Source organism: Struthio camelus, chromosome 4, assembly GCF_040807025.1.
Source record: "Struthio camelus isolate bStrCam1 chromosome 4, bStrCam1.hap1, whole genome shotgun sequence".
Taxonomy (NCBI): domain Eukaryota; kingdom Metazoa; phylum Chordata; class Aves; order Struthioniformes; family Struthionidae; genus Struthio; species Struthio camelus.
In genome coordinates this window covers 15,689,192-15,714,779 of record NC_090945.1, presented here as the reverse complement: position 1 = coordinate 15,714,779, position 25,588 = coordinate 15,689,192, and the positions used below count along the sequence as shown (strand labels likewise).

At 42.7% G+C, this 25,588-nt stretch overlaps 1 protein-coding gene and 1 long non-coding RNA gene across 3 annotated transcripts in view; one reads left to right on the top strand and one right to left on the bottom strand.

Annotated features, from left to right (window-relative positions):
* The window catches only part of UNC5C (unc-5 netrin receptor C), a 259,726-nt gene that overhangs the window by 31,509 nt on the left and 202,629 nt on the right, over nt 1–25,588 (top strand). The gene's annotated exons all lie outside the window — the stretch shown is intronic.
* On the bottom strand, nt 1,598–2,832 carry LOC138067141 (uncharacterized). Its single transcript, XR_011140836.1, has 3 exons — nt 2,747–2,832; nt 2,322–2,518; nt 1,598–1,669 (listed from the first exon to the last, which is right to left on the bottom strand). It is a non-coding gene; the product is annotated as an uncharacterized lncRNA (long non-coding RNA).

Sequence of the window (25,588 nt, the reverse complement as noted above, 5' to 3'; positions counted from 1 at the left end):
GCTGCAAATTCAGTGTTACCTACCAAATGCGTGAGAAAATTAAAGGGTCTGAGCTGGAGTTTGCAGAGATAAGTACGCATAATTTTTGAACTGTGAAATTCATGCATCAGTGCCAAAGCTAGAAAAGTGTGTTGAATCCTGTTTGCTTGTCCATTCATTTATTATGTTATACTTGTACCTTCTAGTGGCTTCATGTCTCCACTTTAAAATTAAGATTTTTTTTTTAACTTATCTACCTCCAAAAGCTACTGTGAAGTTCAGTTCATTAAGCTTTGAACTCTTCAGCCTCAGCAGAGGCTGAAGAACTACCTGCATACAAAGCACTGTTAAAGCAGCACAGTGGTATTTTATTAAAGCAACACATCGCACAGGCTGACTATTATTCTTGTTGCACTGATTCCTAGATATGAATACTCACAATCAGTAACTTTTAGGGGATTTTGCTGCCTGCTTTGAGAGGAATCACAGAATCACAGAATCGTTTAGGTTGGAAGGGACCTCTGGAGATCATCTAGTCCAACCTCCCTGTTCAAGCAGGGTCACCTAGAGCATATTGCCCAGGATCACATCCAGACGGGTTTTGAATATCTCCAGCGAAGGAGACTCCACAGCCTCTCTGGGCAACCTGTTCCAATGCTCTGTCACCCTCACAGTGAAGAAGTTTTTTCTCAGGTTCAGATGGAACTGCCTGTGGTTCAGTTTGTGCCCATTGCCTCTTGTCCTGTTGCTGGACACCACAGAGAAGAGGCTGGCCTCATCCTCTCGACACTCCCCCTTCAGATACTTGAATACTTAAGAATATGTAGTAAGGGAGCATGTTGGTAGCAGAAGACTGGGGCAGCCGCTTTCCCTGTGATTTGATATTACTGAATAATAGCTGTAAGAAGTTGTGCGTGATAATGATATAATGCAATGAGTGACAAATGCTACTTAGTACTTAGATGGGGGCAGTGTCCCTTGCTTAATCTGCCTAATGCCCCCACTGCAAGATATAAATAGGTTAAGAGAGAAAATCCAGTAATTTCTCCATTCTCCCACCAGAGCAGTACACGTTACTTGTTTCTTGCCTTCTAATTGCATTATGTGGCAGGGATGCAATAAACATTTAATGGCAGTCACAGTCATCTGTCACCTTCCTTTAGATGTGTCATGTGCAATATGATTTACATGCTTAACTCTGTACTTCTGGTGCGGGGGAACGGGAGAGATATTAGTAACCCACATCAAGGAAGTTGTGCTTTTTAGTAAAAGATTTTCTCTGATTAGGGTTTAAAAAAAGAAAAGATTCCAAGTACCCAGGACTTCTGAGGTACCCTAATTAATCCCTCATGAAACAAGGATGGGACTTTAAAGTGCTGAGGGCCTGACTTACCTCAATGCTCCTTCAGCTTTAGGCGGGTGTAGCACCACTGAAATGAAACTGGAGTAGTAACGGTGAGTTAAGTGCAATTAATTAAAAGTATTCTGGAGAAATGTTTAAGTCCCTCTCTAGCTTGTTACTTAGACATCTTACGTAAATTGCTGTATTTCACAGAGAGGTGCAGTGGGTGCTGGGAAGCAGTATGGTTTGAAATAAATGTATATATTTCAGGACTCACTGAATTTAATTGATCTAAATGGTGGATCCTCCATTAGCTTCAAGGAAAACAGGGTGGTTCCATCACTAAGTCTGTTAAAGACATAGAGACCATTAAATATATTGTTCATGTTGAAGACTTTAAAGGAAAAGCTGCTAATCTCTGTGGATATGTTAATATCAAATTATATTTCTTTCCCTGGGGAAGGTAGAGGGGAGATGCTCAGCTGCACTTCTCGTAAAGCTACTCTGCTTTGCCTCGTGTAGGACTTTACTGTGTGCTAGGTGAAATGCTACACGTCCACAGGCAGAAACATCTTTTTTTTATATGATGAGAACAAAAGCTTTCTCATACTTTTTCTTGCAGAGCTCTATGCTATTGAAAACACAGACCATTAGCTTTATTGAGCGAAGTTAAATGGGACTGCTTCAAAAAGTGTCCTCCCCGCACCAGTGTGTGTGATGTTAAAACAAAACAAAACAAAAAAACAACACCCAAGGTAGATAAGGCCGAAGCCTAAACCAGACACAATAATAAAAGTTGCCATGAATTAGAACAGCAACTGTTTTAAGGCAGATAGAAAGGCACTAACTTATTTCAGACAGACCACCAGCAAGTCGTCAGCTGGTGAAAACTTGGAGCTGGTATAAATTGGAGCCAAGCAGTAGCCTGCAGGTGACAGTCTCTGCAGCCCATTACCAGTCCCTTGAGGCCTGTAATCCTGCAGCTGAGCCCATTCCTTACCCTCTCCGAGAGCTCATTTGGCGTCCGTGTTGCCTTTGCTGGGCTTGCCGCTCGGGAGCGGTGTGGGCAGAAGCTGTGCTCTGCTCCAGCGCTGCAGTCCCCCAGCCGTCTGCCACGGTTGTCTTTCTCTGGCTGCTTGTACTGCTTCTGACCAGGGAGACCGCAGAGCATTTGCCTGTCCATTTTGCTTCTGTAGTCTTGCGTTTATAGAGGAAAAGAGGAGAATGGGATTTAGTTTTCTTATGTGGCTGCGAAGGCAGCATCAGGCTTACCTGGGACCTCTCGCCAGGTGGGGGAACAAGCAGAGCTGAACTGCGCCTTCCTAGGGAGACCGCCTAGAAGTTGGGCTCAGTGCGGATGAAAAGCAGTCTAACATCAAAAAGCAGAGAGTAAGGGGAGAGAGATTCGCTTACTGATAAAATCACCTCTGGAGTTTGCCCGTGAGTTGCCTGCCGTACGGTACTGTACAGTATGGGGTTTCTGCTAATTTGACAAGGTCAGTTCACGCAGCACTATCTGCAGTGCAAACAATTACCAAAGGTGGCAAGGCAGCTTTCCTTGTATGAATCACTAAATCATTAACTTCTCTGTCACTGAAAAGGTATCCTAGCTCCTGTTTGTGTCCTTCTCAATCAATATCTCCGGACAGAGTATCCATGTCCTTTATCCCCCCCAGGAATGACTAAACCTTTCCACTAGCTCCGAATCGCTCAGCTAATCGGTGCAGGAGCAGAGACCTTAATTGTCCCTGACACCAACACAACCACTTTTCTTCTTTGCATATCAATACTATACATCTCTGTCAGAACAGAGGCAAATTGGGTTATGAAAATGCTAAGGCTGGTCTCAGAGTACGTTACGTCAAGTTCGGGGCATACCGACTTGTTTCTGCTAACATACCTGGGGATTTTAATATCCTACTGGAAGCCGTTATTTGTCATTCATTGCTGAGGTTGTCTAAATTAGACTGCTACAAAGTCGTGCGATACTATTTCAGCAAAATCTACCTGAATTCAAACTTCAGATATGAATCACTGACAAAACAAATTTCCACACTAGGAAGGGAAAAGAGGAAAAAAAAAACAAAAAGCAATGATGGTACCCATATAAATAAAAAAACAAGTAATGCTTAGTGATTTTTTTCTCATAAAACATCATCTAATATATTTAAACCAAGAACTTAAGGCAAGCCGACGCGTTTATCGCACATCAGCCAAATTGCAGTGATGATGCCCTCTAGTGGCCGGTCTTGCTGAACTAACCTACTTAAACTTCGGCTCTGGCCAAAATTGTGCGTCCTTTATTTAGGATTATTGGCTCCTTGAATTTTCGATTTTAGGTGCTTGGGCTGGCTTTCCTCAGAGAGGAAAATGTTACTTTATGCATGTGAGCGCTTTGAAATATATTTAGTTTTGTTGCTGGGGCTCTAATGAAGCTTTGATATTGAGAAATGTTTTAAAGCTTTTGAAGAATTTTAATGCTTCCACCAAATCCCCATGTAAACAGCGCTTTGATAGCAATGAAGAATGAAGATTACAACTATTATTATCACTCTCTTATACTTAGTGAAACAGAAATTTTAAAAACTCAGAAAAAGCTAATAATGACTGAAATTATGATTTTTTTTTTCTTGCCATTTCTATAGCTGCACTTTAGATCTATCCATGCAGATATATTAACTGGAATTTGTAGTGATCTTTGAAAAACAAAGAAACAGCTCAGGCCGGACAGCTACTCCTGGTATATTTTGCAACTTTCTAAAAGAAAGTGCCTTAAAGTACTAACATAGCCACGACAACTACAAAACTCCAGGTACTTTTTTTTATGGCTGGAAAAATGCAGTCGTTTGTGGTGCTGGCAACAGCTGAGTGTGGGTAATATTGCTTAATTGATTCACTGAATTTGGGGATGGAAGAAAAGGAACGAGTCCCTTGTTGTCCATTTAAGCAGGAGTACATGCTATAATTTAATTTTCTATTGATGAAATATATTTTTAGTTAACTGAAAAGGTTACAAGGATTACTCCCTATCTGTGCAGTTGAGAATTTGTGGTGTGAGATGGTAGGAGCTTTGTTTTTACATATAACAAGCGTTCGAAGAGTCTTCCCATGGAACTCGTAGCAGAGCAGTAGTGGGAGGCTGCAGCCCCCAGATACGTCTTTAACCTGAGGCAGCGGCTGCAGCGCCAGTGCGTCCTACCTCTCCTGCGACTGCTGCTAGAGCACAAGAAAACTGGTTTAGTGGGAGGGTATGGTGCTCCCCAAACGTGGAGCAGTCTGTGTGGCCCCCAACATCTGCCCTGTCTCCTTTCTCAGAGAACTGGCTGCATTCATGGCAATTGGGGAAGACATCTGCTCTAATTCACCGGCTCTTTTTTGGATTGAACTTTGTTGCCTGTTTATTATTGTGCTTCAGGCCTCGTCAGAAGTTTTGACAGAAGTATGTGTATATAAATATAGTCATTAACACATTTATTATTTGCCAGCCTACAGTTACTTTGGCTACTAAATAAAAAAAATGCAAACAGCCTGTAACAGTATTACTAAATTGCCCCAAAATACATTTCAGTCAAATCCTGCAGCGGTGTAAATTGGTGTAATCCTATTCAAATCAATGTAGCCATGAGATCTGAGAATCTGGCCACAGTATATATTATTTCTTAAGAAGCTGGAGAGGGAGTTGCACTCATTCCTCTGGGGTTGATCTCAGAGAGGCCTAGATTTAAAAACAAAGTGAAACAACTTATTATTAATTGTATATGTAATACATATCTCAGCAGCATATGCAATATGAACAGCTTTAGTCCCTGGAAATCTTAAAAAAAAACAAAACAAAAACAAAGACAAAAACAAAACCCCAAAGCTATATATTAACTTAACATACAAGGCGTTTCCTATATGACTCCATCAGAAATAATAATGTTTTTGTAAGCTGTTATTTCATCCTCTGTGAAAGGACAGACTGGAGGGCCCAGGCTGGATGGCGAGGAAGGGTGCATAGGAGCAGGGTGCGTGGGGCAGGGGCTCACGGGTGCCCCCATGGCCGTTTCGGGGCCAGAGACTAACAGCAGCAGAGGGGCCCGGCATGTGCCCGGCTCCTGACGCACCCCTGGCAGGGCTGCTGCATCGCTCGCCGGTCGGTTCATCCTTGCTGCTCCTTTCAGTTATTCTGGGAGAGGGTTTACAAAATAATATGAATTAACTCTTGCTGAACGTCACACTGAGCCGAATGAGGCTCAGCGTTCAGGAGTTTCCAGCTGGGCTGAGGCACAGGGCTCGGCAGTGCCGGGCTGCCAGCGTTTTGACTGTGGAAGCTGGGTCAAAAAACTCCCTGTAAAAGGGGAGTTTAATGGCTGCGTAATACAGGCAGGATCCTAGTCCCAAAGATCTTATTATCTGTAATGATTTGGGGGTGGCGAGAGTGTTGATTTTTCCCATTTGTTTCCAGGTCCTCTCTGTCTGGCAGCAAGCACGTTCTTGCTATGCTGCGTCGTCTGTCTTTACCTATTCATCAGGAGCTGCGAGAGTCAGCTCCTTGGTCCTCTGAGTGTTCTTGCTTTTCTTTAATGTATTTCTAAATTGCTTAAAAGTTTATTTGTAGCTATAATAGTCTGTGCTGTCCTAATTTTTGTCTGCATGTTTGTAAAATCGTATGTCAGCAGCCATCAGCGTTTGAAATCATTGCTAGTATGTTTCAATTATATCCCCTTGATGCTGCTAAAGGCTGTTTAAGAATAAAATAGCAGCCCTGCACTTAATGCAATCAAAGTTTCCTCAAAACTCGTTTATAGCATCATCACTCATTCAGTGTGGCTGAAAACGTTTTGTATAATGCTATTAGAGTGAGTTGCCAGTGAACAATACAAGTTAATATTGATTTTAATATACACAAATGATTCTTTAAATCCCCAAATACTTGATGAAAATTTCAGTGTATTCTTATAAAATAATTCATGGATGCTGGCCGCATAGCATGCGAAGAACAATAGGTTCCTCAGTTCCAGAATATAACCTGATATGTGGCAAATTTATTTAATTAAAAATTATAAATATATGACACCCTCTCACATGCATATCTGTCTATCTATCTATATATTTATTTTGTTTTTTGAGAAGGCAATCTCAGAAGTTTGTTTTTTAATGCTCTGTCTGCACTGGGGAAATTCATAAACTAATTCCCAGGGTCAGCACTGATAGGAGTCCTGGTACTGACAGTGCTTCATAGTCGAACCTATTTTTAGCACCACTTCACTTAACCGTAATGGAAACTAGCTGCTCAGAGTATCAATGGGGATTTCTCTGCCTAGCCTCATCCTCTAACCTCCTTTTGCCTGTTTTAATTTCCCGGTTCATTTATGAACCATGTTCCCAGCAAGCTAAGGGAGGATGTGGAGAAGAGAGAGTTGTCGTTAATGATGGAGGGAGAAGGTGTCAGCAGGACTCTTTGGATTTTGTTGTGGGTTTAGTTAGTTGATTTGTTTTTTAATCAGAGACCTTAAAATGTACTTGCATTGTAGAAGTAGAAAGCTAAAGAAGACTGCTAGGTAAATAAAAAGATACAGAAAGAGGGATCACGAGGGAGATCAGAAGTAGTAGTATGACGGGTCATGTCTGGAAGACAGAGATCCCACCTTCCAGTCCCTGGAGGCTATTAGACCACGTTGCCTAGAAAACCAGGGCAGCCGGAGACGGCTCTCCGTGTACCTCCACCCAGACCGACTGGGTCAGCTGGGAGGTGAGAGTCTCTTTGCACATCTCCTCCTCACCCTCCTTGCTGAAGCTGGCAATTTTACCAGATACAAGTAGGCTGGGGACTTGTAAGCACAAAGAACTGAGCCAAGATCTACAAACTATTTTACTTGTAAGCCACCAAGCAATGGTAGACAGTAATAAGTGAGTCACAAGTAAAGTAGGTTAGACTTGAATTAGTGGCCTATGGTGAAAAATTCCATATGCTACTGACACTCCATGGAGAGATGCATTGCCCTTTCCTCTGTTGTAGTCATTAAGCCAAAATTATATTTTTATCTCTCCAGCTTATTTATTAGTCGCTAAGGGAAATGTTATAAACGGGAGAAATAGCTGACTAAAACTGTACAAACTTGCTAACATTTGTGCAGTTTCATAATTTTTTTTCCAGTTTTGCCTGGATTTTTTTTTAAGTCAGAGTTTGCTGTTTGAGAGAGACTTTGCACTTGGGTTAGAACGTGAAATCACCACTAAAAAGTAGTTTGTGTTGTTGCCTGTTTTTTCTTGCCGGCCTGAGAAATACAAAAACATAAATGTCATACCGTTGTTTTAACTACTAATGTCCAGCAAGCGCTTTTTAGTAGCTTTTGTGCAGCAGAGGAAGTGTGAGTGCAGAAATCACTGCTCTCTCTCTGGTCTGCGTTCTCCCTCGTTTCCTTCCTGAAACCACCATGAGTGGCTCCATTGCTTCTTCTTTTTGTGCTGTTAGGTTAAATAGATTCATGCATGGAGACTTGTTTCCCCTGCCTCAGAGAAAGGGGAAATGTGGCCACAGCGGCTTCATTCCATTAAATTTGGTAGAGTAGGCGGCTTTGCACCCCAGAAGCATTTATTTCACCCGTTGCCACCCTTGGTTCTCCCTAGGATCCCGGGGAGGGGTGTCAGCTGAGTCAGCGGCATGATCCGACTCCTCTACATGCAACACACATGCACATACACATGCCAACACCATTGCATTGTGTGCCTTAAAGCACAAACTATTCCACTCTGTAAATTGCTTTGAGATTGTAAATTGCTTTTTGATCCTTTGGGATGAAAAGTTCTATATCGATGTATTATTATTAATGACAATAAATTATTCTTAAGGTGGTGGTGCTGCTTCACTTCCCATGGAGTGAAATGAGTAAGCAGTTTCCTGTGAGTACATCCGAAATGTGAAAGAGCGGCTAGTGAGCCTAATGGCAGGGCAGCCTGAAGGGTGTAAATAGGCCGTTTCCCAGTTGTGGATGCAGAGGGCTATCAGTTTCACTTGCCTAAAATACTATGTAACAGCATGGCCTGAACAAAAGGTATTTGTGAGGTGTGCAGAGCCATTAGGAAGCACTTTCCCAAACTGTGTAGCTAGTTGTGCAGCAAGACTTGAGCAACACCCTTTCTGCAGCTCAATCGTAGCCTTTGATGGGAGCAGGCTGTAACAATGCTTTCTTTGAGAGCCTTGCTAAATCTCAATTTAGTTGCTGAAATGTTTCCACAGTTTATTTTTCTAGGATCTCTTCCAGAGCTGCTTGCTCATAAAGACCTGGCTGTGGGAGGAAATTGGGCAGGCGGCTCGTGAATTGGCCTCTTGTTTGCCTGGCTCCCCTGACCTCTGCAAGGGTTTGTGGCACTGCTAGGGCCTCAGTTGTTCACTCGCACGGCTTAGCTGATAAGTTGTTTTGAGTTAATGAATAATTCAAAAACAAATTCCGATAATGGACAAACCAGCCTTGTTCAGGAATTGAAAATCTAGAAGTCAGGCTGGTGGGAAATGAGGCCTGTAACTCCCTTGCTTTTGTGACTTAGCCTTGTCATTAAAGCTGTCGGGAATAATTTTGACTGGGATGTTGATACATTGCTTTTGAGATACCGCAGCATGCGGCAGAAATTGAGTAAAGCTGGACATAAATTAAGGAGGAGTGTTTCCTTCTGAGGCTTGTTAGCTTTCTGCTCTGAGAGAAGATACAGGCTGTACAGACAAATAAGCCCAGGTCCAACAAGACCTTTCCCCCTCTCCCTGGCTTCGCAGGCAGAAGGGGCAGTTGTCACGTTTGTCAGAGAAGGGCTTATGTACAATAGGCCACATCGTGCTCTCCGCTGCGCCAGCACAAATCCTAATTATCTCCACTGGATAACTACAAGGCAGGTTTGCAGTACCTTAGTGTTACAGAAAGTACAGGTTGTCCCACTGAATGAGAAACAAAACAAGACACAAGTGAGGTCAAGAGTAGGGCAGTGGTCTCGTTTATACCAGCTCACTCTTGGGTCAGGCCCTCAAAGCTTATTCCAGTGTAGACCAAAATTAATGCTAGTAATCTTTATTTCAGGGCCGTTTTTTCCCAAAGAGGGAAATTTCCACTCACAATGGACAACAGTTTGTTAAAGAGCTGGGATGTAAAGCTGAAACACAAAGCTATTGCCGGGAGTCGCGTGGAATATTCATTGGCAGCGTTTCACAACGAGCAGTTAACTCCATCACTGGGGCTTGGGACTTGGGAACCATTTGTCTCCCTGTTTCTGAGAAAGATTAGCTCAAGTTTGTTATTGCCATTTCATGAAAGAAGAAACAAGCCACTGTGCTGTAATTACTGGCTATAACACGGGCATATCTTTTCCCTTTCCTGCTGTTGACTTTCAAATATTAGAGAATTTATTGTGTCAAAAGATGCCCTGTGTAAACCAGAGAGACTGTTGATGCTTAATTTGCTCCAGCATTTTGGGAGAACTGTTACAAAGTGAGTTTTACAAAGACGCGTTTCAACCAGGAACAACAAAAGCGTTCAGTGTGATATATTTGCAGCCAACAGCCAGGCAAGAGAGGGAATGGCTTTACACAAACTTGAGAATAGGAGAAGTAGAGGGATGACAAGTAATGGAACAGCAGATCTGCTCAGTACTTCTTTTTCTTCTGTTTTTATAGCAAGTGAAAGGTTATGGCAAACTCTTTTGTGCCAGGGAGCCTGTTTCCTGAAAGGAACTGGATACTGTGGAGAAAAACAGCAAAGAAACAGTTGTGAAAACTTCTTGAAGACTTCATATGACATGACTAAACTAAAGCCAAATCGTGGAAACAGTGTTCACTAATTGCTATAATTTCATGCAAAATGTGTACGTTTACTAATCTGGGGTATCTGAGAATAGAACAAAATGAGAGGCCAAGAAAAAAGATAACTTTTTATTTTCTGTCCCCAAAACCTAAAGGGCTTCAGGTAATTGGAACTTTATGGGAGAAAGAGAAATGGGAAGGAGCAATGGAGGAGGCAACAGGCATGGGTTTATCTGGTTCTAGCATAGCGGATCCTGCTTCATGACGAGAGCTTATCGGCACCATAGCAATTCAGTCGCTAAGAATAACCAGCCCAACAAGAGCAGCCTTTCAGCCCGTTGCTAAAGCCAAGTACGATGCCAGTAGCCGGCGCGTTTGTGCCGGCCGTGGCTCTGCCAGCCGATCTGCGGCGGCAGTGCTGTCCAAAGGAGGGCTCGCATTCGCCTGCCCCCGCTCTCAGCTGCCTGCGTCATCCCTTCGGCTGTGCCAGCTGGATCCGGAACAGCTCACGGAGCTGCTGGGGCGCCGGGGGCACTGCGCTCGACATATTTGGCGTGGGCACGCGCACCTGAGAGCTGCTGACTCACGTCTGTGTAGTAGAAAAGCACTTCTTGTTCTCTGTGCGTGCACATGCTGCCTTTTCACAAGTAGCACGTGTGTGCGCATACCTTTCCCAGGAGTGGTGAGATGTCTAGTTTTTTAGTGATAGCCCAAAGCTATTAAGATTGCCACTCCAGATAATGCACTTATCTAGCAGTCTGACAGGAAATAAGTGCAGAGTTATCCAGAGATCAGGAAAATGTTCCAAGCAACTTGGGGTTTTTTTTTCGGTTTTTTTTTTTCCTTCTTTATGAAGAAAAGAGTGAAGGATACAGCAACTGCGAGCTTGTGTTTCTTGGTATCAGCCAGGGGAGAATAGTTAGAAAATTCCTTTGGAGGATTTGGTGCAGAGAGTTACATGTTGCCAAATATTATCTTTAAAGAAGACTGGAAGAGTGATAGAAGCAAAGTCTCTTTCACCAAAGCTGTTGAAAGATAGCATTGACCAGAAGAAAAGAGGTTTTATGCACTTTTTTTTTGCTTTTGCATAAAGGATTTTTTAATTTTCACATGTGTAAACGTAGATTCTTGATTCAGCAACTACGGAGCTAAATACTACCCACTGTGTGCCTCTTTGCTGGCATGAAAAAGGAGGGGAATAAAAAGAAGGCAGGGGAACTTTTTTTTCATAAAGCCAAGAGCCGCTCGCATTAGGAGAGCGCTGGGAGTTCAGCAACTGGCCAGCTTTCCAGTCATCTGTTCCTGGAGTGGGAGTGAAGATGAAATGATCCAGGGAGCAGTTAGGAGCTCTTTTGGATCTATTTTGAATTATTTGAGGCATGCGTGGGTAGATCATGATTCCCTGCTATAGTACTGGGTATGTGCTTCTGGAAGAAGAGAGGATGCTAATTCTGAAACCTAGTGTGGTTGGTTTTAAGAGGTGTTCCTGTGGACAGATGTGAACAGTCTGGAGAGTAAGGCTACCTGTAGCTATCACCATTTGTAACTACCAGTGTAAACAAATGTAAACAGTATGAGTCAGTAGGATTTCAGTCTTGTGGGCAAGGTCCTTCATGGAATTATTTCATTTTAATCACAGCTTGCAAGTACAATAGGTAAATGCCTAGGAAATGCGGCTTAATATAAGACACAAAGTCATCGTGGAGAAGGTAGATTTATTAAAAAAAGACTAAACCACAATAAATAGACCATATCTTAAATGTGGTATTCCTTATTCAAAATGACCCAGAATTTAATGATCATTGCAGCAAAATATCCTTAAAAATTTTAGACTAGCATATAGGTATTTGCAGGATTCATCAGTGAAAGGCCCAGAGAATGGGTGTTATTACTAAAGGCTCTGAACTAGACCTCAGGGACAATATAAGGTTCAGATTTACATGTTTTTTCCCGAGAACCAGCTGCCGTTGTCCTACACTCACAGAATGACGTACATGGATCTCTAGGTGCCTATTTTCTTTTTCTCTCTGATTTTCTTTTTTTTCTTTCTTTTTTTTTTTAATGAGACAGAAATAAAGGAACTGTTTCACTCTTCTTGGAGAGAGCAATGTAATAAGACCTAACAAGAGCACTAAGAAAACAGAGGCTGAAAATAATGGTACAGTAGACCACTAGTAATCTAGTCACATGATGACGTGCTTGAAAAAAGGAGAATTCAGACAGTTCTGCCTGAATTCAGTCAGTCTCATCATCAGAAAATGAAGAGCAAATGGGAATTCAGGCAGAACTGTCCTACTCAGAGGGAAGTGAACACAGGGAGTGAGTTGTTGAGCAAAGCTATCAAAACCAACAGCATACAAGTTGAAGAGAAGCAAAGAGGGAAATGTATTTATCTTGAAAGAAGAGGTACTGAAGACACAGAAATATGGATACAAGTAAGTAGGGATGAAATAAATTTAAAGTGGATAGACTGGATTATGTGGGCCTAGTGTCCCTTTTTTTGTGTGATGAGTTTGTACACACCTGTAAGGTAAAGGGTAAAGTTTATTTTTACATTGATTTTCCTATCTAACTAGGCAGAAACTGGGGGGGGGGGGGGGGAATCTTCTATTGCTTTTAAAAGGTGAAGGACCGTGGGGATGAAAACCTTCACTTTTCTTGCTGCTACCGTTTTGGTGAGTTTAATTTTATGTGCACTAGACTGTTGTTGGGTCTGGTGGCACTGGTTTCAGTGGATCACTGGCATTTTATACCATGCAAGTACTAGACCCTTGTAGGCCTTCCCTTCCCTCTGAAGTCAATGGGAGTCCTGTCTGAAAAAGGTCGTCTAATGCTGTGATTCTGCTGCTTCCACAAGATGTGCCACAGAAACAGAAACCGTGTGCAGAAGAAGTCACTTTCCAAGCACACTTGATGTAGAGGGATCAGCCTTGTCCCCAAGAGACTGGTTCCCTTGGTCACGGTGAGACTGCTCAGACGAGGGATGGGCAACTTGCACAGCTTAAAAAGTCAACATCCTTGTCATATAGGGAGTTAACTGGGAATGGACCCTGACTTTCAAAGAACAGATCAGGATGCTCCCTTTTTCTCTCAGAGTTTTGGGGAAAGCATGGGCTTTCTTTAACCAGTAGTTTAATGATCTGAGCACTTGCTGGTAGCCCAGCTTCCTCTCCCTGAAAAATCAACCTCTTCCCGAAGACAGCTCTGACTGTAAAGATAAGGCTGTTTTGTGAGAAGCCATTTCCCCCCTTTACCTCCCCACCCCCTGGGATGTCTTTTGTGAAGTGTGCTAAAGCGAAGAGAAGAAAGTGAGATCCTTTGGTCCAAAGTGGTCACAAGAAAGAAAGGAAATGTGACCTGAGATCCCCTAATTACGGCTCTGACCTCAGACATCCAAGGCTTGGGTCCTGGTCTTTTGCCTCATGCCTTTTTTTCCTTTATGTGAAATGATTCCTTAAGTATGATAGTTGGCCTGTGAATATCTTGGCAATGAAACATATAGCCTGGAAAGATTAAGTCTGCTACTTTGCATCAGGGCGCTCCTTATTTTGTGCTTGAATGTCCCATATAACATTACGTTACAGGAGGTAACTTTTGCAGCCACTCTTAAGTCTCAGAAGTTCCTGGCTTCTTGTCTTGTCCTCCTAAGAGGAGGCACAGCTAAGTACATACCATGGTTATCTGTAACAAAAAAGTCCAGGTAATATTTCAGATGTTTGCATAGTCTCTGGTAGATTATTTACTACTATAATCATAAAGTACATAGTGGATTACATTATAGGAAGCTTCTGACTTGTAGAATTTTGGTGTTTGTACAGATTGATAGAAAATAACATATCTGAAAAGTTGCACTAAGCCTTAAATTGGGAAAAGCCAGACCTGACTGTAAACTGGCCTCAGCCATGATAGAATCATCTGTTATGTTCTTTTAAAAAAAAAAAAAAAAAAAGTCTGTTTCTTAAAAAGAAATTTCATCAGGGGCCTGATTATTTCTAAATCTGCTGGAATCACTTTCTATTAAATGAAGTGTGAGCAATGACTAATTAGTTGCTTGTGCAAATGACACTGGGAAGAAGTGGTTTCCAAGCTGGTCTTCTGCCAGCGGTTGTCACTCATGTGACTGACAATTCCATCTCACTAGAAGGCCATATAATAATATCTTTCAAAATAAAAAGTCAGTTAGGGGAACATTCATCATTTTGAGAGCGTTTTCAGAGTGAATGTCAGGCATGTAATTCAAGACGGCTTCAAAGTAAGGCTCCTGAGAGAAGAATTAGTAGGAGAGAAACACAGTCAGTTCTCTGTGTGTCCTTTGCTCTCACTAGCTAACTTTGCCTAACATGAGAGATGTGGGGTTTTGTCTCTGTCTCAAAGACGAAGGTTCAGTGGTAGAGGCTGTGCTTGAGCCCTGCTTCCAGTTTGTTCTGCACAACCTTTCCTCCTGCGCAAAAGGACAGCCCTTAGCCTCATCAACAGCATTTTCACACTTGAAAAGGCTCCATTAATATGAGATCAGTATGAGGTAAGAATTCGGTCCAAAGTATACTTTCCAGTTGGCATCTCATACTCTCCTGATAAGAAAAGGCAGCAGACTATATAGTCTAATCGCTACTGTTCCAGCCTGTGCTCCTGTAATTCTAGCAGTGCAGGCTTAAAAGGCTCTTTTACAGAAGAAGAGACATGATCCTGCACACACTGAGCACCTGGTAGTTTTGGCTTTCTTTGGTGTGCGCTGTTAATTTGCCAGCAGAGGATTTGACAGATGAAGATCCATCTCTGAATCTCTTGTCAACTTCTGATTAGAGCCTGACCCAGTTCTTGACAGGTTGTCCCCCTCTCTCACTCCCATAGCTACGGCTGCCATTCGGAGTTGGCATTTCTGGATCCCAGATGTTATTTTGCTGCAGTCTGGGGTCCGTGAGACCCTACCTGTTTGCCAGCAATCTCACCACATTTGTGTGAGTGCTTCAGAAGGGAGTTCAAGTTTTTCAGTGAAATGAATGTTTTTATTTTCTTGAATAATAGGGTGAAGCTAGCACAAATTAAATTGCAGTTAATGCTGGTGGAAGATCATTTTATTAGTTTTTGCTTTGGTCTTTAAATTAGTCCTGTCATTTTTTTCAGCAGCGTTATTGCTTGGGCCCAACATAAAGACATTATTTCTCTCGTCTTGCTGTTTGTGTGCAGCGTGCCTGCTGTTCCGGGGCTAGCTGTGGGTATACCTTTCCACTGGTCGGTGACAAACGCGTCTTTTAATTTCACCATGGTCTTATCTAACCTCTCTATCAGACACTTAGGAGCCAAGGGCAATTTTAAGCCCAGTTTCTCTTGATCATAGTTGGAATATTAGTGTATCTTAGAGCCATTTGTGTCATAAGTGGAACGCTGTTTTTTGAAATTCCGATTTTCTTGTCAGTCTGGGTATTGGCACATACTGCTTGTCGGTATTGCTGAGCTGAAGACTTCAGCTATTGCTGTACGCTGTCACCAAACCAGAAATACAGACAAGTGGATCAAGGTGCTTTCAGTGAAACTACACTTTGTTTTCACTTTTAGATAACGGGTAAATGAAAATTGCTCTCCAGCATTTCAAAGAGGGAAGCGTTAGAAACTATTAGCTAAAAGCTTTCTGCCTGACAGCATTAATTTCCTATTCATTTCATTAAAGGGAGATTTTTGGAGGGGCTTGCAAATTGCAGCATGCTTCGAGCTGACTAATAGCTGCAGGAGAAACACGTAATAGCTCTCCTTAATCAAAATAAGGGCAAGTTGTTGTTTATCCAGCTGAAGAGCTGGGGTTTGCTACAGCCTGATTTTCTGTTTTTAGTGCTGAACAATTGCACCTTTTTTTTGAAGTATAGGGCAGGGATGTTTTTCAGTAACATACATATGTATTTGATTACTCACTTGCTCTGAACTTACTTCTGCTCCTGTTTCCTTTTTTCGTCCTGTGCCAATCTCCCTGTTGATGCTTCACTTGCCTTTCTGGACTGTGACACATCAGCCAAAAAGAAGCAACATCTAACTGTTGCGTGCAACAGGATTCTGCTCCTGTGGGATAATGCAGCAGATATTATCAGTGTTTAGAGAAAAGCTGATGTTAATACCTCCCGCCAGAGTTGAATAATTCTTGCCTTTGTCACGTAATAGATCAGGTGGGAATTTCTGCTAGCGCTTGCTCCGTGATATTCAAGACCATGTCACATGAAGTCTACACGTGTAAGCAATTAACACAAGGTGGAAGGAAATTCAGAATTAGACCATTGGTTCTAATAGGGCTTTTCAGAGAAGAGTAGATGTAAATTAGCTAGAGATAGCCAAGGCTGTGATCTTCAGAGACATTTAGATATGAAATCAGTGGGCATGGATCCCCATGGGTATTTAGAAATCAGTCCATTTATAATGAATATGCCAAAAATGATTTTTCTAGTGTACCATTTTCCTGCTAGGCTTGGCCATATCTCTGCTTTTAATTGAGTTTTAAATATTTTGTAGAGTGGCGATGTGATTTCCTCTTCCATTGCATCTTCTCTGTGCTTTGTGATTAAGAACAGTTTTATTCTACGTTCCTGCAGTCCATAGCTTTAATTAAGCCTCAGAACCTCAATTTAGCAGAACGTGTTTTATTTTCATTATAGATAAATAAAAGAAAGGAAAGAGATAAATAACTTCTCTAAAACCACACAACAAGTTAGTAGCTGTAACTCCTTGCTTATTGCTTGTGTAGTGAGGAGGACTGGTAGTATACCATGGAGCATCTCTGTACCTCCTGAAACTTGGCTGCTCGTCCGTTTTCATAAAGGAGTAACTGAGACGCGGTAAAGCTCGGGGCTATTTTTTGGAGTTTAAATGTGTATAAGTGTGTACTTTGGATTTTTAGCAATGCATGTGATTTCCATTGGCTGATGAAGGTTGGTAAATTTGTAATGAGAGAGATGGGAAGAGGCAGGAGGGGGTACGTGGAAGAGGGACCGGCTGGTGGTGTTGCAAGTTGTGATCTGTAACACTGAGCCCTGGCTTCTCCCTTAAAGCAGTAGTCAGCATTGCAAGCGTGTGTACGTAGCCTCCCCTGGAAAAGGACAGAATAACAGGCCTCTCTGTCTGGACAAAATGAAACCTGGAAAGCAGGTTCATATTATGTGTACATTTCCCTTGGATTCCTTGATCTGGTCCAAGAAACGCATCTCCAGATCCCGGAGCAGCAGGGAGTCAGAGGAAAGAGCTGGGCCCCTCTGTGTCAAGTTAGAGGTCGGGAAAACCTGTGATTAGCACTGCAAGGAAATCATGCTTTTCAGTGCTCGTGTCTAACTTTATTAATAGTGGTGTTGATGCATGTGGGGAGGAGCGGGAAGAAGAAATAATTGAGTGAACCATGAAAAGCCATAACGTTCCCCAGAAATAGCTTTTTTTTCCTTAGACATATGAAGTGTAGAATGCAGCATTCTTGCCTATATGGCATTCTCCATCTGGCTAGTTACTGAAAGCTCAGATTCTCTTGGGCTTTTCTGAGTTATTTACTTTAATATTCTGCCTTTTATAGAGAAGATTATCTTACAAACTGGATTCTCCATAGTGGATAGATTTTTATGGTTTAATCCTGTTTTTGATATCTAATTCTATTTTTTCCCCTTAAATTTAATATCAATTCCCCTGACACACATACATAAACATGCACAGGATTTTGTGTTTTATTTTTCTGTGGTAGTATCTCAGGCAGAGATTCTTTTCTTACCACACTTGATTGAGAAATAGCTCCTGTGGGATTCAGAGAATTGTTTTATTCTTCCAGACTAGGGACTGAGAAATCCCCATGCACCTTGTTCCCTTTAAGTGGGGACTACAGCCAAAGGCCAATTAATGCAATGGGAATCCTTCCATTGATTTCAGTTATGTCTTGACTGTCTTTTATGCTTCATTATCATTATCACCAGGCATATCATAATATATATATTCATTCTACTACATGCCTGCAAGGTAAGGAAGTGATAATGTTTCCGTTTTATTGTTGGAGAATTGAAGTACAGGGAGATGAAGTCCTTGATCCTGAAGGAGACTGAAGGAAGTCCTGATTACATAAATATCAAGGTATTGTCACTAAAAGGCCCTGCTCAAATGCTGTTGTTTCTAGTGAAACACGTGAGCACTTTTGCCCCTGGAAGTCCTCCATTTTCCTAATGCACATCTAGGTTATGCATTTCATGTGAACCAGTGTGGAAGCAGTCCTGGGAGCACAAGTTGGGATCCAGACCTCGCCATCCTTCTTGGATGACGGCCTGGATGCGAACAGCAGTCCTGCTTTCTTGCTCTCTTCCCTTCCCTTTCTCTCCCCAGTATGCAATTGCCATTACACCCAGTGCTATATATGCAATGAGAGTGCAATCTGCCCTCACCGCGTATTACATGGTGGCTGTAGGACTCTAATAAGAGATACAGTTATGAACCTGAATTACCTGGAGCTGAGGCTAGCTGGCTGAGTGCTATAACGTGGGATACGTTGCTCTGTTTTATTCCTGGGAGGCTGCTTTCAAGACATTGGCAGCGCCCTTCCAAAGAGGGTTCAGGGCTGCAAAGCCCTAAGCGGGCAGTTGGTTTTTTCTTTTCTTTAGTCAGAAAGTATTTAGCTGGTCTCCAGAACGGCTGGTGACAGGTTGCTTTGGTTTGTGCTGAATGAAGTGCTTGGGATGCAAGGCAGAAAGCCTTCCAATCTATAGCTGAAGTAAAGTAGCTGAGGTTTTGTGAGCCCTGGGATCACGTCAGGGCCCTTCTCTCTCCCACCCGTCATGCTCCCTAGTACAGCATTGCATTTATTATGCAGTGAAAGGTACATCTCTTCTATTTTAGGTATTTAATTTTATGCAGAAAATAAATGTTTTTAAGGCATCCATGTAAAGGTCCCATAATGCCTTAGGCGGATCACTCAGATTTAAAGCAAAAAGCTGACAACGGAGTTTAGTCTTCCCATTAGGCTGAAAGGGGTTTAGATTTCCACTGATTGACCACTGCATCCCTCCCTTCCTCCCTGCCCCCCACCAGCTCCCCTTCTTGGGCCCGGATCAATGTCAGTAGTTAAATGGATCAGTTATTTGAAAGCTGTCTGTTGACCTTTCCTTTGTGATTGATTGCATGAGAAGTGCAGGGGAGTGTGGCTTCCAGCTAGGCGAGCAGTCGCTGCTGACGGCTCTCTTTCACCACTCCCCATAGCCCACTAGGGTTTCCCACAGAGGAATAGGCTGCCTGCGTCAATGCAGGACCAGAAAGTGCTCTCAAGTAACCATAATGAAGCTGAAAGCCAGCTCTAGCCTTCCTCAATGGCCAATAGGAATTATTTATGAGGAGAAGACCAGGGCTGAGTGGTTTACTGGCCTCCAAAACGCTTCCTGACCGGAGGTCTGGAATCAGAGAGCCACCAGAGCCCCACATGGCAGCAGCCTGTGGATGTTGGCCTAAGTGCTACCAAAAATGAAGAGGAGAGGGCAAAACCAGGGCCATTTGACTCTCTCTGGTGCACAGACCAGCGTGCGGTTGCCATCTCACACACGTGCCATCCTAGCCTGGAGAAATAATTAACTTTTCTATCTTTCAGTATGCATCTGAAATACAGAAACAGCCTGCAGGAGCAGATGCATGGAATTAGTCTTTGTGCAACTCTTCTTTCTTATGCTTTCCCAGTCTAAAACTACTGTTGTCAGGGCTTTAATTTGCTTTAAATCTCCTGTAACCAATTCCATGGTAACACGTTTTGATTTCTGGCATATGGAACATTTTAGTTGCTCCCGATTGTTAGCATTATGAATAATAAACCCACCTTTTAACTCTTAAAATAAAGTTTGACAGTGCAGTAAGTGACGTTCTGTTTGCACAGAAGCAGAGAATACAAATTACCCTAAATCAGGTAATGGGAAGCTGATGTGCAATGATTATGTTGTTTCATCACCCAGTTTTTAGTAGGTTGTGCAGGATCGGTAATTCACTGCATGATCTCCCTTTTAAATCACTTTCTTAATAAACATGTAACAACACTAGCCTGATGTAGGGCACAGCATGACTCTATGCTTAATCTATATTTTACAAACCAGCAATACACCACAAGTAATGAAAAGGTTCATAATGTCAATGCTTGATTCTGATTATCAAGGAATCACTCTCAGTTGAGCGGGGGGGGGGGGGGGGGGGGCTGCATGGAGCATTAGAGATGAGGGTAGGACAGTTGTGCCTGGTGCTGGTAAATACCACACACCAAAGCCCAGACTGACATGTGAAATTGGTATTTTAACCTGGATTATTGGTGGATGCCAGGCAGTTCAGCGACTGGAACAAAGGTATTTTTATTCCAGGCTGTGATTTGCCACCAATGGACTTCTCTGTTGCCCATCACCACTATGTAAGACTCTAGCACTGCCAGCTGCCTCTTCAGAAGGGTTAGCGTTAACCGTGGCAACTGCAGAGCAAACAGTGTTGTGGAGGAGCTCTGGAAGGCAAGGTGTTGTAAGTGAGGAATGAATTGGTCTTTTGGAGGCCGAAGAGGATTTGGGAAGCTTAGAGAGGGCAAGAGTTTGATCCTCATGGAAGGCAATAGTGGCATCCTTCAGTATGCAACTTTGAGGCCTGGAAGGAAGGGCAAACAGTGCTGAAAATGTGAGTCTTGCCTTCTGAGAACTGTTGCCTGTCTAAGATCCACACGAAGTTTCAGCAGCTGTAACTTAACGCCAGCAAATGTTATAAGCCATATAAGCCATAAACCATATAAGCTAGGTTTACGTCTAGGTGGTGGTTTGACTATATGTACAACTTCTTTGGATGAAAAAGCCCCTGGTGACTGTGTTTCTTTTCAAGCCTGGGAATGAGGAGGGCTTGGCAAAGGGGCTTTTGCAGTATTTATGGTCAGCCAACTTTACCCTTCTGGCTCCCAGGCTCTGTTTCAGGGTTGGTGTGAGCTGTGTCGCACTGCATGGTTCTGGTGGTAGGGCTGAGCTAGAGAAGGAGGCGAGCATCCCGCTCCACCTTTCTCCCAAGCTGCTGGGGCAACTGGCAGAGCCCAGCCAGAGCTCGTGGCTCTGGGAAGGTCGTCCCATGCTGCTCACAGCTCTAAGGTGCCTCTGGGTAGCTGAGCGCTGGAATACCTCGAAGTGAAATTGCAATGGGGGAAACCCTGCAGATCTATCTGAAGGATACTTGTACTAGGCTATTACTGATGGTGTCTCCGCGCTCTCTCCATCTGGCTGCAGTCCCCTCTCAGTTTTCATAAAATTGTATATGTTTTTTTTTTCCTCTCAGTTAAGATGTGCGTTTGATGAGTTGATTCCTTCTTCTTTTCCCACGTGCTCCTCTACACAACTTGGGGCTTATATTGGCAAAATTCCCTATTTGCCTTGAGCATCCTATTAATTAACAGTACTGGTGGTGAGGCTTCGCTGTCTTTTCCACACCATCCTCTAAATGGCCTAAAAAAAAGGCAAGGGATAGCTGTTTCAGGGTTAATAAAAGACATTGTAGCTCTTTCTCATCTAATTCTAGTCTAAACTAATACCTTTCTTTCTTGTAAGGGGCAAGGGATCAAATGGTGACCTTCCAAGTCATAAGGAAGCAAGATTATTTTAGGCTCTAAAAAGAGTGCAATTGGGAATACGCAATATATTTCTTCTCTTGGTGCAACATAGGTCAGAGTTACTCCTTTTACTGGAGAGGAAGGAAAGGAGGGAAAGAGACAGAAGAGGAACAAAATAAATACATAGAAACAAAGTTGGCAGCTCTCTAGCCTGCTTGCAAACATGATTTGAACCTGCTGCATGCTAAACCTGCACAGCTGCCTGTTTCTTTGTCCTGCTGACTCATCTGCAGCATCTCCAGACGTGACTCATGGTGTATTGGTTGGGTGAGAGGGATGTTAGATGAAGCAAATCCACCACATTTAGGAAATATTTCTTCTGTTAGAATTAGCAGGAGGGTTTGTGTTTGTTAGAAAAGATGTTGAAACTTACTCGGCCCACTTATTCTGACACAGATGGGATGGTAACAGAAATCTCCCAGGCAGAAAGCCGTTATTTTAAGGCCTTGTGGAAGTGCACGTTACATTGGCTGCTATTAGCGCTCAGAGGCTTGGATTCGTGCACGATGGTAGCAGCAATGGCTCTGCCATCGTGCTCAGCTGTTTCGCCAGTAATGCAGAATCTAACAGAAGAGAGCTCTAAATCAGCTTAATATCTACTGGGAGAATAACTTCCTTTTTTCAACATATCTTCCCATTTTTGCATTGTCTCCTTTTTGTTGTAGGAATTCCCTTTCTTATATTATTTTAAAATATATACTTTTCCATGATTAGAAAAGGACAAGGACGTTATTCTGGTGCAAAGAAGGGATGAGAGACTTTAACAGGGCAAGAAACTGCAGACCTATCAAGGAAGATGTTCAGAATTACAAGCCTGTCCACTGGAAAATGATTGAATTAGAGAGAAGCCAGTACCCATCTGTTCAGGTGCACCGGCGCAATGAGTTCGAATCTCTGCTCTGCCAACTCACAGCAGGGACTTGAACTTTGGTTTCCACATCCCCACTGAGTGTCCTAACTATTGGCTGTCTTGTGCTGGGATTCATTTCTGAATCAGTACTTGTATCTTTGATCGGTCAAAAGCTTCAGTGAAACAAGTTTATTCCATCAGATTGTTTCTTTATAGATGCAATGGCAATTTTCCTTTGGGAGGAAGGAAAAGGAATCAGTCTAAAAATTTCTGACCAATCTAATAAAGAATGAAACAAAATCCATCCTTCATATCAGTGCCCAGTCTCCCTCTGTTCCCCAAGGATTCTTTGTCTTGGCGAAGAAGTAACAATGACTCTTCACAACAAATACTGGGGAGACTTCTTATCCTGCCTGTTACCTTTATGGCTTGCCCTCCCAGCCCACTCTGGGTGCCTGACTCTGCTCCTGGTGCTGCAGACCTCCCCGCCCATGACATTTTGGCAGGGAGTCCAGGCGTCCTTCTGACAGCATCACTCCATGGCTACCTGATGCCTGATAAAGCAGAGAGTGCGCTCTCCCGTCCACTGTCAACGTCAGGGTAGCGGCAGATTTTGCAAATGACCCTTTCATCCCTCTTGGAAAACGCTAGGTCTGGGCTTCAGATTTCAGCGGTTTTATTTCCCAGGTGCCTGGTAATTCTTTCCGAACAAAAGGGTTTCATCCATTCCTCTTCCCTCAGTGTAAACCCCAGGCTGCAGGAAGCCGAACAGATCCTGCGCTGCAGTTGGGCAGAAAGCAGTAGACCGATGGAAGACACGCAAGAGCTATTTAACTCCCAGCCAGCTTATGATGATGGTTTGAAGCCCCCGCCAATGTGCTACCTTGAAGGAAAGGGGAAAATATCAGCCTGCAGATATTTTGCAAAATATCTGCAAAAATAGATTTGTTCTCATTTAGAGGGAGAAATTGAGACATTTTGAGAGATTAAGTGATACGCCTTAGGCTGAGCAAGGGATCTGACCAGTGCTCTGAGCTGAATTTATTGTTGCCTAGTCGTCTTATTGTCTTGAGCTCGAGTGCAAGACTTTTTCTAACCTTGGAATAAAAACAATTTAAAACCAACCAATTACAATTTCTTCTGGCATGGCTTTTTTTGAATTGTCCCAAAAAAAACGAGGATTTGAGGAAGTCTAAGAATAAACCCAGGTCACAATATTCTGCATTTTTCCTTAAATCTCCTAAGTGAATTTTGATGAAATAATTTCTTTTTTATCATGGTGAAAAGTAGCACCTGCAGTGGGTTTATTTCTTTGCAAATGCCGAATCTAATGTTTCAAAGAAGGCTCAAGATGAAATGAGACTGAGAGCAGAAGGCTACATAGCTGTCATTAGCCTTAAGATTGTTTATGAAAACCTGGGGTGACCTACAGCTTAAAATGACATTGATTGGCGTACTTTAACTTTGTGCTAATGGACTAATGACTTGCAAAGCTCTGAACATTCAAGAAAAAAAAAAGGCTGGCATCTGTGAAAGATGTTGATTGCAATCTGCGGTATTCAGCTGACTTTTCCAATAAGTGTTAAATATGCAAGACACTGCATAGAACTGTAGTTGTTGTTATTTTAAAAAAAATCATTTGGCAAATAACAAAGTCTTTTGTCTTTAGTGCCAGAATTACAAGGCATTGAAACGGATACTTTCAATTATAGCTTCTCAACACTAGAGGCAAACCTCGCTACCTTTCAGCAGCGCGTTGCTTCTAAGCAATCCTTCTAAGTCTTCAGTTTAAAGGAAAGAGGACTGAGGGAATAAGGCTAAAAAAACTTCACAAAAAAAACTTTCTCTCTCTGCTGCACAACACATACCAGCTACCTTTGAATTTTGTTTTCCCCTTGAAGTCAGTGGGATTGTTTGGGATAAAAAGGAGTATAGGATCTGGCCTTAAATTTCCAGGCTCATGGTGATTGTTTCTTCTTCTTCTCCTTGTATTATCGTGAGTAAAATAAACCTCTACGGAAATCCTTTTGAGACTTGAAATATTGCTAAAAGGTCACTGTTTAGAGCACAGCCGATATAGCACATGAGACAGTGCTGATCTATCAGTTCTGTGATAAATATGTTGACAAGCATTTGAATTTTAATAATTAATCAGGATAAAACAAAGCAGAGTTAATAATTTAAAGTCTGGTAATGCAGAGTGGTGCAACTACTTGAGCACACAGTTTCTGTTAAGTTTCACCTCTGTTAATTTGAACCAAAAGGAGCACTGTCACTTTTAATTATCAAAGAAAAGCTCTTGGTGCTGTAAGGCTGCACAGAGGAGGTCAGCTCCGGTAAATGTTAACAGCTCAAGGAGAAAAATCAGGGAGAGTATATAAAAGCAGTCTAAAGCTAATCAAAGCAGTTGGTTCCTCAGGCTATACATTTGCTACACTAGAATAGTGAGTTACTGGAGGAAAACGAGTAGGCAAAAGTGTTAAAAGGTGAATACAGGGCAAGTTGGTGTTTGTGATCCCAAATGTGTCAATCACAAAAGGGCAGAGTGGAAATCCTGGCTATGCTGGACTCGGGAGCAGAATTTCCATTGTCTCTAATGGAGCCAGAATTCATCCATTTATATGTGCATGACCAAAATGTTCTCATTAGCTATCCATCCTTCCAATTTCTCCCTCTCTCTTTTACGTGGAAACACTGAAAACGTTTTTGTTTTCCCAAGAAGTGAGACTTGAATGGCCGGGCTTTTGTCAGGTGTCTCATCTGCACCCCTCCAAATTTTTTCCTTAAATAACCCATTTCATCACAAAGAGGGCAAAGGACCCCGTGAGCTGATGCTTCCCCGAGCACTCTGTGAAAATCAGCAGCAGGATGCAAGAGAGGACGAGGGCCGGGGTGGCAGGAAGGGGGACGGGGGGCGGGTGGCAGCAGGAGGGCGCTGGGCTGCAAGGCGGGAGTCTGGAGGAAGCCAGACCTCAGCAGTTCTGCCGCTTGTGCAATAGCTTTTATTTTTACATCCCGCTGATAAATGCCTCGTGTTTACGC